At 35.8% G+C, this 14,780-nt stretch overlaps 1 pseudogene across 1 annotated transcript; it reads right to left on the bottom strand.

The window, feature by feature from the left end:
- Nucleotides 1-3,275: 3,275 nt before the first annotated feature.
- LOC118001414 lies at nt 3,276-3,878 on the bottom strand (annotated as a pseudogene). Its single transcript, XR_004676676.1, has one exon. The product of XR_004676676.1 is annotated as a 60S ribosomal protein L29-like (transcript).
- Nucleotides 3,879-14,780: the final 10,902 nt, after the last annotated feature.

Genomic DNA, 14,780 nt, shown 5'->3' with positions numbered 1-14,780 from the left:
TAAGGGCCTGCAATACAGACCAAATATAGGTCCAAATAACCAGTGAAAGTCAAAATGCAAAAAAGATCTATCTTCCACCATGTTGTATATGTATAATGCAGTCTTTCCCATGCAGAAGACTTACAGATACTCTGTACGTCTATATATTTAGAATCTTGGAACCAATATGCACAAATTGCTGAGATTTCCCTTTTTATGCAAATGTCCATCAAAATAGAGTTGTATTCCCTTTGGTCCTCTCTTTTGATTAACTATATGCTATGAAAATAAAAGTATAAAACAAAAATTCAACTTTAATATAACTTTATAGAATGTTCTAAATGGAAGACAAAAGAATTTGTATTATTCTGATTATTTGGTGAAATTCTTCTAAAAGAGTCAATACTTTTAAGGCAAGTCTTTAACATTCACTCTTACAGTTTGGAATTCTATTAAATTTTATCACTGATTATAATGGTAAATGATATGTATATTTTTATTAAGTTACCTTCAGTCATTTGTCAATATTATATTCATGATTTAATTTTTTTCAGTAAATTAGAATTTCAGATGTCACCTTTAAAATTAAGTATAAGTAATTAAATATATGTATATATTATATATATCATATAAAATATTGTGAGTAAATTATATATATCATATAAAATATTGTGAGTAAATTCCTCTTCTGAGGAAGAAAATGAGAACAAGAGCAAATGGAGGGAAAAAAAATAATGTCAGATTTTTTCCTTGACCCAGGCTGACTGTACAAATTTGCATCTGGCCCAGAAAGCCAACATGAAATGGCAGATACTCCTTGACTTCATCCAAGGAGTCATTTAGTTACGAAGGACAATCAAGCTTCATTCAGTGGTCATTTCTGGATAGGAAAAATAGATGCTTTATCAATTTAGCACATCAGTCATAATGACTAAGGACTGGAGTTTAAGTAGCATGAACTTATGAAATAAAATTTTAAAAATACTGATATTTCGCTGCCTTTTTAGAAATACATGTGAATGGTCAGATGTAGACAAAGATGCCTCAAACATGTGCTGTAGAGAGACATAGTTACTTTCCAATAGCTTTAGAAGCCTCTGTAGGGAATGTCTATGAAAGGCATTTCTGAAAAAAAATGGGCTAACTGAAGGAAGATGGGAAAGCCCTAAAACTGTAAAAATAAGGCTCCATAGAAATGTATTGTATGCTGGCCTCATCCAAAACAAAAAGAAATTTTTTTATGTGACCATTCAGTGCTTTTTATATATCACGAGCCTTTCCTTTTTAAGTTAAAGCTATTAGATACAGCACTCTATTTTACATCGAAGTGATCCTTAAATAACCATGTTCTTTAAATGTTAGCAACTTAACTTTTACACATTCTCTCCCTTCCCTTGCTCACCACAACTTCTAGAAAATAGTTGTACACTTGTATCTTCTGCCCCCATTCGCTTTCACTCCTCATTGTGGAGGGGGCTTCCTTTGCAGTTTGACCTCTGTCCCTACACTCGATGGAAATTGTACTCATCCGGTCTCCTCCCAATTGCCAAATCCAATGAACTTTTAGTCCTTATCTGATTTAGTATTTAACTCTGCTGCCTGTTCATCTTCTTATTATATAATGATATACACATATCATTTTATGTGTAATTTTTATTCAAAATGATATATGCTCATTGCAAAAAAATAATTGGAAACTACACTGAAGAGTAGAACCAAGCCCTCTCCTCACTAACCCACTTGTTGAGAGAACCAATGTTCCCAGCTGAGGTTCAGAGGACCAGACATTTTTCTGTGCACAGTTAGTATATAATTTGAAATTTCAAACCCAAACTGAATGAGAGGATTTGACATGAAAAATAAACTATCCTTTACTCTCAATCCTCACTTTTGATAGCCACTTATACAAGTATATTTTTTTTGGTGGTTATATCCATTATGTTTGTATTCATTCATTTATTTATCAATTTAAACTATAACTACACCCTTCATCATGAAGAATGAGGAATTTTGCTGATCTCTAAAACTTTCTCACTTCCTTATTCCCACCTGTCACACACTTCAAACTCTAAAAGGTGTTTTTATGTATTCAGCTTTTCTATTTGCTAATCTATCCTTCAAATAAAATACAACCTCCTATTTCTTGACTCACTCATTTTAGGCATTATGTCATACTTTATAACACCCAATTTTATGTCACTTATCTTTTCTAATGACTAAAAAGAATTATTTCCTTTGTCTATAGGTAAATTAAAAAAAAAAAAAACAGCATTTACAATAATTATTTAAATGTAGCTCCCTGCAGAATCAAGTGGTGTGACTGGACAATGAGTAGAGATGGATGCCCTGTCATTAAGTTTGTGCCCCTGGAAAGAGCACATAGCTAACAAACAGGGAAGGAGGGAGAGCACATTGCTTTTATTTGTTTGCTTATTTTATGATGCTATACTTTCTCCTTATCATTAAGGTCACTTAACTTTTTAATCACATGTTTTATTACAGGAAATTCTTTCTCATCTACGACAAATTTTCCTGGAGCTGTCTTATTCCCTGTTCTAATTTGTACTTTAGACCTAGTACAAACCATCATCCTGGAATTATTTTTCTTTTTTAAAGTCTTCTGCTATTTATTTTAATATCTTATTATACTTTGTTCTAAAAAAATAATAATACGGCAAACCATCTTCTCAGTCCTCTGCGGAGAGCAAATTAGCATTTTCCGCTCTTGTATTGACTTGTAGAAGACATTTCATTTTCAAGAAAATCCCAGGGGACAAAAATCTTTTTTAGATTTAGATTTTAGATTTTTTAGATTTAGATTTCTTTTCATGTAGAAATTGCAGTAAAAATTGGTGGTCTCAAATAACAGGCATTATTGAGTAGATGCAACTTTAGTATTTGGAAAGGATTAATAACTTACAAAGACTAACATTTTACTTATTACTAGTGCTTGTAATAACAAGATTTTTAGTTCATTGAACAAATATTTATCCAGAAATCAGTATGTTCTTAGCATTGTTTCATGCTCAGGGGATACAGCAGTTCCTCATGAAGTTTATTCTATATGATGAAGCAGAGGCAAAAAATAAGAAACATAAAAATTAAATATAGAATGAAAAGTCAATTGTTGATGATGCTAGAAAGGTGTGATAAGAGAGTGCTAGGGGATGGAGGATGGGACAGAATTTGAGCAGGGCACACCTGGGGGGGGGTCTCTCTGAAAAAGTGACATTTTTTTTTTTACCTTTTATAGTTTCTTTTCTTCAGTTTTTTTTTTATTTATTTATTTATTTATTTTTGACAGAGCCTGCCGCAGGTTTATTTGTACAAAGAGCAAAGGAGGACACCAGCCCCATGCAGATAGAAGCCCAGGGGTCACACCAGTCCTGTCCTCACACTGGCAGACACAAGCCTCTACACTGGAGCCTTTGTGGGGGCCTGGGCACCTTTGGGAGCCTGAGCTGCAGCAGGAGCTGGAGCTGGAGCTGGAGCCGGAGCCGCAGCCTGGGCCTTGGTTTGAGCCTTGGCCTTGGACTTTGGCCGGCAGAGCCTGAGACCCTTGGCAATGCGGGCACGAGCACGTTTCCCGAGCTTGGGGTGAGCGATGTAGGCAAGTCGATTGAGCTTGCAGCTGCCGCCCTTTGGGATCTTGGGCTTGACCTCCTTGGGCTTGACAAGGGCCTTGATAGCCTCAGCACGTGCACTAATGACCTTGGCCTTGTTGGCCTGCATCTTCTTCAGGCCCTTCTTGTTGTGCTTCTTGGCGAAGCGCATGTTCCTCAAGAACTTGGGGTCTACCCCTTAGGAGATTCGTATCTTTGTGACCGGGGTTTCTTGATGCCATTTCTGTGCCATTTTCATGACTGGTTGTGCGTGGTGTGGTTCTTGGACTTGGCCATGTCTGCACCGAAGACCGCGGCTCCCGAAGCACCTCGGACCAGAAGAGAAAGAGAGCTCTTCAGTTTATTTTTTAAAATTGTTTCATTTCAAAATAATCACAAAGTTACAGAAAAGTTGGGAGATATAATATAAAACTCTTTTTTTCTGAACCATTTGAAAGTAAGTTGCTGGCTTGTTCCATCATTTCTGAATATTGTAGTATATATTTCCTAAAGACAGGGAAATTCTTCTACATAAACATAATACACAATAGATTAAGTATTTTGTTTCATGGTCTCACTTTTTCCCTTTTTCAAGTTCCTCTGTCATTTTGTTGGATAAACAGTAAGCAAGTCTTTCAAGGAGGATTGTCTATGAGTAGTAAAATTTTCTAAGTCTTGCATAGCTAAAAATGTCCTTAGTTTTCCTGAACTCTCAATTGGTAGTTTGGCTGGGCATTTAATTTTAGGTTCCAAATCATATTTTTCTCTGATCTCAGTCTTCAAGCATACAATGTTTCTGATGAGAAGTTCGAGTCCCATTTATCAGAAGCAATAAGTAGAGGCTTTTGAGATCCTCTCTTTACCCTTTGCAAGTCTCTGTCTAGATGAGGTCTTTCTTCTTCATTCTTTGCTCTTCACTCTATGTGCCCTTTGAAGCTGAGAACATATGTGTTTATGTCTAAAAAATTAATTATTATTTTTCTGGTAAATTCTTTAGGATGTTTTGTTCTCTTCCTGAAACTTTTCCAAAGATCATAACTCCCCTGGATGGATCCTGTAAGACTTCAAAATTTTCTCCTACATGTTCCTATTTTTCTTCTAGCCTGGTATCTAGATTTCCTCAGGTTTTCCAGAAGTTCTTTTTAATTTTTCTCAATTTCAGACATTGTATGTAAACTTTCTAGTAAGCCCTTCTTGTTCTTTAGTATCTACGAAGACATATAAAATTATGTTCTGTGTTCAGAATTACCTGTTTCTTTCAGGGTTGGTTCATTGGTTCATACTGTGTGTGTGTGTGTGTGTGTGTGTGTGATTGTTTTTCCTCTAATATGATATTTGTCTATTTAAAATCATGAACTGAAAGCTACCTCACTTGGGACATTTTCTGGCTGGGGTTCCTTCTGCCAGCATATAATCCTGTTCCTCACCAGGCCTCTCTTCACTGAGAGGTGTGGACTGTGAGCTCTGAGTCCACAGATACCTTTCTTTTAAACAGCATGAGTAGAGAGCAGAGAGCTTATTCTGGGAATCCCAAACCAATTTTTTTTGACAAGTAGCACTAGAAGAAGTGGTAACTGGCACAGCTCTTCAAACAACAAGCACCACCCCTGATCTCTAACCCCTACCCACTCCCGAAACCGGACCTTTTATCTCCAGGTTGGGAGCATTTCCGAGGCATTGCCATCAGGGAGCATGGTTTCTCTCTCCATGGCAGCCTCTGTGCATGTGTGTGCATACCTGGGCTGGGCTCCTACTCCTGTATTTCTGAATATATCACATTATCTTCCATCTTTTCAGAAATTCATCAAGATTAATGGCTTGCATTTGAGAACTGCTATAAATGTATTACCCTTAGTACTTTTAGATTTTATTTCAATTGGATTTGTGGAAGGAAAAGAGATATACGTATGTCCAACCTGTCACCTTGAACCAGAAGCCCTACTTTCTTAATGTGTAAGCCCTCTCCCTCAGCCTGCTCTCTGCCACTTCATTAACATTTATGTGTCCCATCAGTGCTGACTCCTTTCCTTTTGCCTTCCCCTGGATGTTGATGTTCCATCCTTGTCTACCTCCTCTGTTTCTACTTCAACTTCCACTTTAAGCAGTGAACCCATTATACATGACTAGCTCTCATCTCTCTTCTGGGCTCCGGTTTTGTATTCTCTACTCACTATTGTCATTCAGACCATATTTAATTTTTCCATCCAATGTCAAGAAATAGCATATACTTTTTTATTATTAATAAATTATTTTTATTATGTTTACTATTTTAAATAATTTTTAATTTTATAATTTTAATTAAACTGTTCATAATTTTTATTATTAACTAATCAATTAATTAATGCTTCAGTGATCCAGACTGGCTTTAAGGTAATCTTTCTACTATACCATACTATTACCTAATTATTTTTCACAAATAACTGGGAATAATTAATGAATATTGATGAATAATTAATGAATGAATGACTTGCTCACCTTAGTGTGAGCTCAACCCTGGGCCTCCTCCTTACCAAAATTTTTATATAACTTATTTGTTAATAACACAACGTATTCAAATTTCATTTATCTCTCCCCACAAAAAAATGGGCGCCAAAAAACTTGAAAGGAACAAAAAACCACACCAGTTTCCAGTTTCCAATGACAACATAGCAGTATACTTCTATTTCTAATTTCAGTTACTATAATCAAACATCTGTTATATCAAGTTTTTGAAGCTAAAACACTCAAGGCAGAAGTTTTCACTTACCTAATTGGCTACCAATGTAAGTGCAGATTCGATCCATCTGTCCCTAAGTGGATATGTGTATCTCTGCCAGGCTGCCCTTTGTTTTCTCTTTAAATTACCCTTTTAAAGACTGATTTCCCATGGAAGAAAAGCTAATAACAGTCACTTTTCTAGTCTGAGCATTTCAACTATAACTTTTGATGCTGGACATAGAATCTATCCAATTCTGCCAGAATGAGGAAAAGTTTCAAATTAGCTAAGGTTTCCTACCACTATGGATTCTTTAGATGTTTAAAAGCAAAAGAAAATAAAACAAGATTCTTTGTCCACACGGTACAACTATCCAGCACCTAATAAAGTGGTGCAGCATAGACAATGATCTCTTTCGTTCCGGTTTTAATCATTAACTGGTCCAGCCAATCTGCCCTCACATTCAAGGATTCCAAGAACGGTTACTCACATAATCTTACAAAGAAACCATAAAACTTTTTCTTAATTTAAGAAATTGTAGGCAAAGGGGATTTTCACAGATTTGGGATCATAGGTCAAACTTTCTCTGGATATTCCAAATAAAAACACTTCATATGAATAATAATAGTAATAACAGTAATAAAAGCTAACATGTATTAAGTATCAGGCCATACTCTAAACTCATTACATAGAATATTTCATTTAATTTCACAGTAACTTTTTGGGTAGGTATTATTATTAGCCCATAAAGAACTGAGGCTTAGAAAAGTTAAATGTCTTGGCCAAGTCATTTCTCCAGTTCATAAGTGGTAGAGCTGGGACTTGAACCCAGGCAATCTGATACCAAAGCACATTATTTTTAACTACTAGGAAATGTTATCAAATGGATTTCACCTTGTACGTCAGCTTTGATGATAATGACAGTATGGCACAGGATGTTGAAAAAAGTCAATCACCAGACTCAATATGACAGAATACTAACACTGACCAATGATGTCAACCATGAGCACATTAGAGTTGGGGATCATATTTACTCTATATACTTGCCCTCTTAAGGAAAGTGAAAGAAAAGGGGGGAGGGTGGAGACAAACAGACAGATTATTTACCTGTGTATCTATAAACAACTCTCAGAAAAAGCATAGTTTAGGTTAGAGAAATTCACAGAATGTACCAAATGCTGACAGCAATTTGTCTTTCTTCATTCATGTTAGGTTTATAACACAAAACTACTAGTGATTCAAATATTTGTTCCACTTTATTTTCCTTCCCCCACACACTGGTGGAGTGTTTTTTTTTTTTAAGTGAAGAAAGTAGTATGAAGAAGAAAAGAGGAAAGGCAAGATGCTTAGAAAACCATCACTTGGGTGATTGAGTCAACTGTGTTCAATTTCAAGGAAATTTCAGAAAAAATAGAGAAGACCTTAGTTTTCTTTTCAGAGGGCTCAGATAGTGAGAACTTGCACAGGTAATTAAGGTGGGATCATATTTCTGTGATAGTCACCCATGTTCCATTTTTCTCCTGGTATTTCTCACTTTTCTTTCCCCTAATTTGAGCAGTCTTCCCTGTGTTCCTTGACTTAGGGTTTGATTTAAGGCAAGTTTTTCCTAGTTTCTGCTAAAAAGAGATTTAAAACTGAAGGCAATCTAATTTCTATCCAGACTAGAAAAAATGTTTTCTAGGAGGGGAGATGGAGAAAGAGGGAAGAAAGGTCTAATGAGAGCAAAAATCTCCCTGGATCCCAGAGACTGGGTTTTGTGCCCTGCTTCCCAGAGAAGAGCCCAAGGAAGGCACAAAGACCTGGGATATTTTTATGAAATACCAAAACAAAAGCTACCTGGTTCCCAGGAAAAGCCTCCAGGAACCACGGAACCACAAACTATCTATCCTTCATCTAAGAGTTATTTATGTATACACCCATCAATAATCTCTCTCTCTCTCCCTCTGTCTCTCTCTCCCCACCCCCAATCTCTCTTGGTAGACAAGTACCCAGGAAAAGAAAGGCTCTATGACACCTCCAGTTTAAGAGACCATGAACAGCCTCACAGAGACACCATTGTTGATAACTTAGGACCAATTAGGAGAGTGCATATCTCATTTGCTATCTCCATGGAAATATGACAGAGAGACCACATGGATCCCCTCCCCCAATGTCTTGGCACTGCATATCCTCTCCAAAATCTTAAATATATTCTTAGATATATACTCTAAAGAAATGTGAAGGATGGGGAAATCCCAAATTAATAGAAATAATTATTCTACCCCACTATAACAGAAAGAGAGCTCAAAATATGTGAAATCATATTCATGATGAATGGAGTGCCAATCATTCAAGAACATTAACATCTAGTGAAAGGTTTCAGTGAAAAATCATCACAGAAAAGCCTTCAGTTTGTTTAATCCTGGCTTTGTGTTCTATGTGTTATATCCTATACCACGTCAAATACTTAAGAGCTAATGCAAACATTTTCTAAACCTAACCTAACATGAGAGAAAGTTTATTTCCTGAGTATAACTGGCTAAGTCCATTTAGAGGAATCCTAACTCAGGTCACAAGTGTCTACTTAAGGAATCAAAGTAATAAATTATTGAATAAGACCCCTGTGACACATACAAATTAAACATGCTCCGAGCGCCAACATGCTCACACAGAATAACTTAACAAGCTCTCTCTACAGCGCCAAGGCAGAGAGAAGAGGGGCTCAACTGTCAAACATATTTTCAACCAACCAGATTCATGCAGATGATTCTAAATAGTCAGGCCAAAACAAACAGCCATCCTTGCCTAGTTGGAAGGGATGGGTTAGAGCCGGTAAAACTGTTAAATTCTATTTGGTTGCCAGAAAAAAGACCAGAAAAAAAAGTGAATTTGTTAAGCTTTGAAAGCAGAGACTTTTTTTTTTTTTTTAAGTTTTAAACATCTGTTAGGCCCAGTTACAACAGTGATATACATAGAAAGAACTTCTTTTTTTTTAATTGAAGTATGATTGACACACAGTGTCACATTAGTTTCAGGTGTACAACATAGTGACTCAACAGGTCTATACGTTAGGCTGTGCTCCGCACAAGCGTAGCTCCCCTCTGTCACCCTACAACCCTATTAGAGGACCACTGACTATATTCCGCATGCTGTGCCTTTCATCCCCGTGCCTACTCACTCCACAACTGGAAGCCTGTATCTCCCTCTCCCCTTCACCCATTTTGCCTAATGCACTCCCCTGCCCCTGGCAACCATTAGTTTGTTCTCTGTATGTATACATCTGATTCCATTTTTTATTTGTTTGTTTAATTCATTTGATTTGTTTTTTAGATTCCACATATAAGTGAAGTCATTTTCAAATGACTTCATTTTTAAGTCTTAAATATTGGTACTCACCAAATATTATATCATATATATATATATATATATATATATGCACATACCTGTATATGTAACATACCCCAGGTATTCATTAGAGCAAAAGAAATGTCAATAGTTTTGAAAAAATAAAAAACAGGTGATACAGACTATCCTTGCCAATCCGGTACCTTCTTGCTTCCCTTCCATAAGTACCTGCACTGATCTCAGAGTCTCTGTCCCTAGAGCCTGTTTTTAGTCAAGAGACAACATCTTACTCAATAAAACAAATTCTAGTAATTTGTAACTGCCAATTGATTAATATTAAACTTTAAAATCATATTTATTATGTGCTTCTGGTTATAGTCACTAATTAAAATTATTAAATTAAATAAACATGAAAATAGTAAATAAAATCCTACCTTGCAGTGGAAATTTTGTAAACATTTTGTTTATCTCCCAGGTAGATAAAGATCTAATATTTCACATTCTCTTTTGAAATTTCTTTAACCTGTGTGTTGAACTTCTAAGTAGGGCACCCCAGAGTCATTTCTTAAGCTATGGACTCTAATAGGGCAAGTCAGTCAATGAGAGATTGGAGACAAACATGCCTTTTGGTTGTCCTCAACTTAGACAAGCTGTCTCCCCGCTAGTGATGCAGGTGTGACTATATATGGAAAAAGAGGTTCACTGTAAAATAAGATGATGGTGCTAAATTCAGAAAAGTTCTCATCTTTAGAGTAAACTAATACAACCATGATAACATAAGAATTAAAGGCAAAATGACAATGAAGGAAGGTAATTTTAATATCTACTTTGTTCTACAATATTTCTACCTTTACAATACTGTAAGAAAGGCTTTATTATCATTCCTATGGCTCAGTCTACATCATGACTTCTGTGGGCCATAGGGACTTTTTCCTTTGTGGTCCTCTTCCTCTGTAAGAAAATATTTAAAATATATATATTATGACTGCATTGGAATAAAGACAAATATAATCCAGGTTGGATTCCATTATTAACATTCATCATTATATTCATTTTCTTTCTTATTTTAAAGGAAATTAAAATATTTTTTAGGTCCCTGAAAGTATTGTGGGCATCAGGCACTGTGCCTCCTGGCTAACATATAAGTCAGTCCCACCTATGGCAGATAGTGCTAGTTAAACCCCAATAGCTATTCACCCCTTCTTCTAGAATAACGAAACCCAGTTTTTAACCAGGAGCCACGAACATCCAAAATAAAGACTACAGTTCCCAGGCTCCCTTGCAGCTATATGTGGCCAGTGGAATGTGAGTAGAAGCAATGGGAATAACTTGCAGGTTGTGTTCCCTCTCCCTACAGTTGGGATTCAGCAGTGGTAGGAATGAGTCATTCAGATCATGTAAGTGGGGACAATAGTCTAGAGATATTAAAACCATAAGATAGTAAGAACCTGGATCTCTAACATCTCATGGAGCCCTCGTGACTTCCCAGAGCAATGTCACAATACCAGCCCAGGCTTTGTATGAATGAGAAATAAATTCCTATTTAGTGTAAGTCCCTCTTATTTTGGATCTTGGTTACATGCAGCCAATCCCCTATCCCAAATAACAGAATCGCCTTTCATGGTAAGACAACTGAGGCACAGATACCATTTTCTCAATATGATTTACTAGAAACTAAAATGAGACAAAAGTGAACCCTGATCTATCCATATTTAAAACCCTATGCTCTGTTCAGTGCCTTCCCACATTGTCTTCTCTCTTCAGAGAAACAAAAACATGAAGAACAAAGCAATTATGAGAGAAAGAAGAGCATAAGCTTTATGAAGCAATAAATGTCATCAAAAGAGAATCCAAACAAAAAACAAATGGAAAGAAAAAATGAAACAGATTCAATGTGGATTTTTGCCAGCACCACATGACTTGACATTTTGAATTACAACCACTTACAGGAAGTATTAGAAACTTTCCAAGAAAGGGATAGTTCACATAAATGATGGATCTAGTACATTTTGCTTATTTGTTAGCTTTGACTGTAAGTTTATATACTATTTTTTGGCTCTGATAATTTCTGATTTTTATGGACACAAAGCATTATACCGAGGTGGGAGCCCACAAAACATATCTGGTAAAAGCATATTAGAAATATTTCCAAATACAGATCTAGTCGTTTCCTTCTAACCCTCAGCATATAGGTTCATTCATTCTGAGCAGTTTCCTGCCTTACCAATATATCCCTGAAGGTGAATAAGGACCTCTTTTTATTTTTACTTCTGTTCTTTAAATATGCTAAACAGTCTAGTTACTAATTGAATTGTACTTCTTAAACATTAAAATATTTTGTATAGATGCTTGAATTTCAGATCATTTCCTTTACATTAGCCATATTTCATAAAAGCCATATCTTATTTAAAAGGGAGTCTTTCAGGGCGCCTGGGTGGCTCAGTTGGTTAAGCGACTGCCTTCGGCTCAGGTCATGATCCTGGAGTCCCGGGATCGAGTCCCGCATCGGGCTCCCTGCTCGGCGGGGAGCCTGCTTCTCCCTCTGACCCTCCTCTCTCTCATGCTCTCTGTCTCTCATTCTCTCTCTCTCAAATAAATAAAATAAAATCTTTTAAAAAAATAAAATAAAAATAAAAGGGAGTCTTTCAATGAGTCTGGGGTTTTCTTCTACTCCTTGCTCATTAGAGTAAACAAAATAAAAGGGCACAGATGTCACTTGCTCCCCGAGAATCTCTTAATTTTTTAGGAAAATACAGGTCATCTTAGAGTCTTTTAAAAAATCAAGCTTCCCCCTCACAGATACATTCATGGACTATGCAACATCTCACTATCTTTACTATACCCTCCAATAATAAATTTTTAAAACCTCCAACTTTTTTTTTTTTATCATTTTGGCTATACCAATAGGAATATCACCAGAAGACTTACCTTGCGATTATGTACTTTTATCTCGTAAGGTCAAGGCTGACCCAAAAGACAGAAAGCCACTAAGTGAATTCGTATCATTGCACATCCTGTCACAAAGACTCTGTTAGCCAAAGCCAAAGAATGTGAGACAACCATACCGTTGAAGTAGCCCCCAAAGGGGCATTAATGAAAGACAATTTGTCATGGTGTGGGGAAAAATATTAGAACTTTATATTTTATCTACACAACAGGAAAGTAACTAAGCTTTATGACACAGATCAACACCATTTCCCTCATTCAGTCTGTATGTCAGAGGCCTCTGCCACAGGCAATCAGGAAGGTATCTGGAAAAAAGAGGACCCATTTGAAAACATGTCAGGGGCAACAGCAATATACGGTCTCATGGGCTTGTTTCCAGTGAGTTCTACTGTATTGTAGTTTTTGTGGATCCAGCTAAATGGGCTAACCAATTAATGGGTTTAAAATGAAATTACCCTCACAAAATGTCGAGTGGATTAAAAAGTTTCTGCAAATAATCCACAGATTGAAAAAAGCTAGTAATTTAAACACAAAGCAAACCAGTAGAAAAATGGCAAAACTAATGTTTTAGCTCCTAGTACATATTTTTGTCAACCACATGATGTATTTAAAAAGTCATCTAGTCATGTATAAAAAGATCCCAGTCTGAAAACTTCAAAATTATCAAGAAATACTGGCATGTGTTGTGAGTGCTGTGAATTGTGTAAGACTGATGAATCACAGACCTGTACCCCTGAAACAAGTAATACATTATATGTTAATAATAATTTTAAAAAAGAATCCTGTTTGAAATATGGATTTGCCTTCACTATTTTTAACAATGAACACCCACAACTTTTATCAGTGAGGGCATATTGTACCATAAGATATGAACTCATGATTATAAGTAGCAAGACAGTTTTAATATAAGCATGTAAAATATAGCATAGTCATTTTTTTTCAGTGGTGTTTAAAACCATGCTACACTCAAGCTAACAATTTATAACATTTTACTAAATTGAATGATAAATATTTGGGAGTCACTTCTGTCATTCCTTAGTTAATAGTGAAAAACACATCCCATTGGAGAAACACTTTCTCTTCCTAGGAAAAATATCTGCTATAATTTATAGAAATCAGTATACTGACAAACTACAAAACATTCCTTTATCCCACAAATAGATTTGGAAGGTACATAGAAAAAATTGCTGACGATTTGGCAAAACAAGTATTAGATCAAATTATCAAGTATGTGAGGTTTGCTCTAAGTTGGATGAACATAGTGATGTTCCTGCATGTCTCTGTTTATGGCATCTGTCAGATTTCATTTAGGTGAAATACACAAAGAACTACTTTTTTCATCAGTTATCAAAGGAGAGATGAGACAAAGAAGGTAGGTTCTCAGTAGTACAAAAATTCTTGACTAAAATAATGCTTTACAGAAGTGTGTATTATAACCATTGCTACAACCACTGCCTTGACAAGAATATAAGAAAAGGATTCAAAGTTAAGCATACAGAGATAGCTCTATACAAGACACTGCTTCCTGCATCATTCAGAGGCCAAGCAGGTAGGAAAGAAGTCAAAGCCAGAGATGCCCTTCAGGCTACAGGATGTCAATAGTATGACAAGTTTTATAGAATTAAGACTTTTAAAAATAGTAGAATCTTTAGAATATCCTGAATCAGGTAGAAAAAGACCAGGAAAATCTTTTGTACCTCAAAATTGTGCTGGTTAGCTCATGGCAAAGTTCTTAAAAAGAACTGTTGAGCTTAAAGGTAGAATACATTTCTTTTAAATGTGCAAAAGTTGCCCAGCTTTGTAGTGCAATTATAATGACTGCTCATTGTATCTTCCCAAGAAGATTTTTTAAAAAAATATAAACACATATAATTCCTCTGTTGGATTTAAAGTCGGATGTTTCAACAATAAGTATGAATGGCTACTTTTCCAAAGTAAATCTTGCAATGGAGACAGCATTTTGAAAAAGAAATTTGAAACTGTTTCTACCCTTAAAGGATTTTGTTACTAAAAAAAACATAAATGTGTCTATTTAAAAAATTTCCCTAGATCTTTCCTTTACCCATATGTTTATCAGACTGGAAATGGAATTGTCCAATCTATTTAAAGTTCTTCCAAGCAGAATTTTCAGTAAGTTTCTTTTTTTTAAAGATTAATTTATTTTTATTTTAGAGGACGAGAGAGTCAGCAAGGGGAGGGACAGAGGAAAAAGGAGAGGGAATCCTCAAGCAGAC

Source organism: Mirounga leonina, unplaced genomic scaffold (genome assembly GCF_011800145.1).
Source record: "Mirounga leonina isolate KUSES-001 unplaced genomic scaffold, KU_Mleo_1.0 Mir_53, whole genome shotgun sequence".
Classification (NCBI taxonomy): Eukaryota; Metazoa; Chordata; class Mammalia; order Carnivora; family Phocidae; genus Mirounga; species Mirounga leonina.
The sequence above is the reverse complement of the archived record's forward strand: the minus strand, read 5'-3'. Positions and strand labels throughout refer to the sequence as shown.